This window comes from Haematobia irritans, chromosome 4 (assembly GCF_050003625.1).
Source record: "Haematobia irritans isolate KBUSLIRL chromosome 4, ASM5000362v1, whole genome shotgun sequence".
Lineage (NCBI taxonomy): Eukaryota > Metazoa > Arthropoda > Insecta > Diptera > Muscidae > Haematobia > Haematobia irritans.
The window spans coordinates 92,135,438-92,139,853 of record NC_134400.1 but is presented as its reverse complement, the minus strand read 5'-3'; the positions used below and the strand labels follow the sequence as shown (position 1 = coordinate 92,139,853).

The following is a 4,416-nucleotide window of genomic DNA, read 5'->3' as shown; positions in this document are numbered from 1 at the left end:
CTTATAGTGTTGTAAAAATGAACTAAACTACAATGTTATAGATAAACTAAAATTTAAGAAAATTATAAACTAGACAAGTTGAAAAAAATCTTAAGGGCTAAATCATGGTCAATATTACTACAGTTTAGTTCATTTTGCAATGGAAAAGGGTTCACTGTTTTTTCAGTGTGGATAAACATGGTACACCAAAGTATGACATAGGTATACCAAAGTCAAAAATCGACTTAAGTCGACTACTCGAACTTTGGCTTTGCCTAAAATTGACCAATTGACTATTAGCGAAAATGTCGAAAAGTAAACGTTGGATTAACGGAGTTTTGATGCAAACATTTCTATGACAACTTTAACAAAATCTGTAGACGATACCATTTATGTTAACATTTATTTTAAAAGGGTTAAATATCAGAGAACGGATGCAGCGCACACAAACGGTGTATGTGGTAAGCTCAATTTATTGTAGTCAAAAAATACAAATTAGTAAAATTTCTGCCAATGAGCTCATGTATTCGCGGGTGGAATTTTAGGGAACAATAACAAATACATTGTTAGAAAATTTTGTTTTTCATATGTTCCTATATAAGCAACATGTGTTTCGGGCTAAATTTTTTAAACACAATATATTTAAGTGCAAAAATGTAATGTTGCTAAACTACACTCAAAAAAATTGAACTACCTATTTCACTAAAGCCAACTTAACTTTATTTTAGTTCGTGGAATTATTATGTTTGGAGAAATTTTCCTTTTTTTGCATAAAGGGTGATACGGTCAAAATTTGGTCAAGCGAAAACGCGTGTAAATCGGTGAAATCGTTTGTTTAAAAAATCAAATTAAATTTCTTTTTCAAGTTCAATTAGTATAAAATTCAGGAAAATTATTCAGCCAGTTTGCCTTGATCTGCTGCTCGTCCTTAGCAGTTTTTTTGGTCTTCTTTAGTTTCCGCTTGACAATAGACCAGGGGGGTTACTCTGTATTGCGATACGAAAGCAAATGCGATGCGATAGTTAAATGCGTTAAGAGTACAATTCGGTACTCTGTATCACTTGCGCAAACGCTTTCGCAAAGTAAACTGAAAATATGGTAACGCTTTAGCAAAATAAAGCGAAAATATGACAACGCTGGCTGCACAATGTAAATAATAACGAAAATGATAAAAAGAAATGTCAAAAAATTGTAAATAAAAACATTTTAAACAATCTTCCGTTCGGTGCGTGTTCTTTTAAAACTTGCTAATCGTTTATAACAAAAAAGTAATAATTATGGATTCGATAGCGTTATGGTTTGAAGAAAATTAACATGAACGAATTACAAGAAGAATTTTGCGAGATCGGTCAAATATACTCTCCCTAAGTGACCACGGGTAAGAAAATGGAAACTCAAATTATGTGACAAACGTTTTCGAATATTTCATTTTTATAGATTTCGTCTTAATAAAGATGCGTTTATGTATGTATTAAACGCTATTAAAGACGACCTCGTCGTTCCAAATAAATCCACAGCCATTCCAACTCCAATAAAAGTGGCCGCTGCTTTGAAATTGCTTGGACAAGGTGGTTATCTACAAATCGGCCAAGACCATCTTTTAGGACTATCAGAGCAATCTATGTCGCGCTGCTTAAAAGAAGTTTGCGAGGTGATTGAACGAATACTTTGTCCCAAGCACATACAATTTGAGGTAAGTGCGGAAGAGACCATAAAGTCTACCAAAGTTTGGAACTGACGTTGCTGTGTCTGTAACTTTTTTGGTTTTTCCCTAAAACAATAAACAATTTAGATACAAATATAAAAATTTAATTGTGCTTACTTACATATTTGTTACTTTGCGATTGCTATTTTGTTTGCGCACGATTTTTGCGATCAACGAACGAGTTTGACATACGCTTTCGCATTATAGAGTGCGGTGATGCCAGATTTGCGAAAACTAGATGCGCAAGGTAGATACGAAAACGAATTACTGAGTACCAATTACTCGATTCGCGACAATTTTTCTTACGCATCGCAATACAGAGTAACCCCCCAGTATTTCTCAATTGGGCGGAGCTCTGGCGTGTTGGGAGGGTTCTTGTCCTTGGGAACCACCTGCACGTTGTTGGCGGCGTACCACTCCATGGCCTTTTTACCGTAATGACAAGATGCCAAATCCGGCCAAAACAGTACGGAACAACCGTGTTTCTTCAGGAAAGGCAGCAGACGTTTATTCAAACACTCTTTCACGTAAATTTCTTGGTTGACAGTCCCGGAAGCTATGTAAATGCTGCTTTTCAAGCCACAGGTACAGATAGCTTGCAAAACCAGATTTTTCTTTGCGAACTTTGACAGTTTTATGTGCTTGAAAATATCTGCTACCTTTCCCCTTCCTTTTGCCGTATAAAACTCCTGTCCCGGAAGCTGCTTGTAGTCGGCTTTGATGTTTCGTCGTCCATTACCACGCATTCAAACTTCGTCAGCATCGTCGTGTACAGCCTCCGGGATCGCGCTTTGGCCGTCGTATTTTGTTTATCATCGCGATTTGGAGTCACTACCTTCTTGTAAGTCGATAGTCCGGCTCGTTTTTTGGCTCGATGCACGGTTGTATACACCCATCTTATTCTCGGCATCTCGGAGAGAGATGTTAGGGTTTCGCTTGAAACTACCGGCAACTCTCTTTGTCGTCTCAGCGGCTTCCGGTTTTCGATTTCCCCCGACTTCCTGGCTGTCGACAAACGTTCCCCAAATACTTTAATTACATTTGTAACGGTTGATTTGGCAATTTTTAGCGATTTTGCAGCTTTGCGTGCGAGTAGCTCGGATTTTCGCGATGCGCGAGCAAAATTTTGATACGCTGCTCTTCTTGCTTGGACGGCATTTTGACAACTGAAGAGTGAATTTCAAAATCAAAATAGGAGCAACTTCTACACACACACACCTTCAAAATGAGGGGTTTTCAGGTTTTTTAAATGCAAAATTGAAAGAAATACGTCAAGTTTATATTGACCCAATTTTGACCGTATCACCCTTATGTATATGTTTCATCCCAATAAATAGTTGTATATAGGAATATAAATTTTGATAATAACTCCCAACAAATTTGAAGGAGTTTATATGGTAACACAAATTTTGGTCTACATAATGGTGAAGGGTATAATATAGTCGGCCCCGCCCGACTTTAGACTTTACTTACTTGTTTTGTAGCAGAGTAGGTTAGGTATAGTTGCAGCCCGATATTTCAGGCTCACTATTCAGTGGCAAACATGTTACATGTTCCCCGTCCAAAAATAATATTTTGCTCTTGAAATGGGTTTGAGGTGATCATATTCTTTCTCTGGGTGTGGGTTTGCCATTGGCGGTGTCATTTCCGAGGAAACATCCTGGAGCAGTTTAGTAGGACCTCTCCATAGACAGGACCTCATGAACCAGGTTGCCTTTTATATTTCGAGTTAGAGAACAAAAACAAACATTAATCATCTAAAATTGCTTTATTGTTTTCAAAATATTACCCATTAATATCTTTACACTTTTGCATGCGTTTGAACCAACTGTTGAATCACTTTTACCAATCTGATTGAGGTATCTCTAAAACATCGATTTTGAACGTATCAACCGCTTCTGCCGCTTCACGCACAGAAAAAACATGTTTGGACATGGTTGCCGCACCCATTTAATGCTTATATAGAGTATGTAATTGTCGCGACAACCATGTATTTTGTCTTTGTAAAAATAGTTTTCGAGCGGAGAAAAATGTATGGTGCCAATAAGCATTTAAGTGGTTCTCAAATGCTCAAACATGTTCTATTATTTAAATGACAGAATTTGAGACCATTACATGGTCGGGAAAATCATGTACCTGACCATTCATTTTTTTACTTTTTTACAGGGAAAAAGGTATTTTTATAGCGAAAAGAATTTTATAAAAACATTGAGTACACGCACAGAAAAACCATGTTTGGACATGGTTGCCGCATCCATTTAATGCTTATCTAGAGCATGTAATTGCCGCGAAAACCATGTATTTTGTCTTTGTAAAAATAGTTTTCGAGCGGAGAAAAATGTATGGTGGCAATAAGCATTTGAATGGTTCTCAAATACCGCAAACATGTTCTATCATTTAAATGATAGAATTTGAGACCATTAAATGGTCGGGAAAATCATGTACCTGACCATTCAATTTTTTTTACTTTTTTAACAGGAAAAAAGTATTTTTATAGGTTAAGTATAGACATGTCTAGAACCATTACATGGCCATAAAGACCATGTACATTGTTTTCGTGACCATTTATTTTTTTAATTTTTTTACAGCGAAAAGAATTTTATAAAAACATTGAGCAGGTACACACGTTTTTCATTTTGCGCGTCAGTCGTGTGTTGATTGTTTCTTGGAATGGACGGAGAATACGGAATTATTGTGTTTTGCGTTAATTTATTTATTCAGAAGTGGCGAGT

General features: G+C 36.5%; 2 long non-coding RNA genes across 2 annotated transcripts; one reads left to right on the top strand and one right to left on the bottom strand.

The window, feature by feature from the left end:
- Window positions 1–955: 955 nt before the first annotated feature.
- On the top strand, window positions 956–1,786 carry LOC142236438 (uncharacterized). Its single transcript, XR_012722030.1, has 2 exons — window positions 956–1,357; window positions 1,417–1,786. It is a non-coding gene; the product is annotated as an uncharacterized LOC142236438 (long non-coding RNA).
- On the bottom strand, window positions 1,379–2,016 carry LOC142236437 (uncharacterized). Its single transcript, XR_012722029.1, has 2 exons — window positions 1,806–2,016; window positions 1,379–1,750 (listed from the first exon to the last, which is right to left on the bottom strand). It is a non-coding gene; the product is annotated as an uncharacterized LOC142236437 (long non-coding RNA).
- Window positions 2,017–4,416: the final 2,400 nt, after the last annotated feature.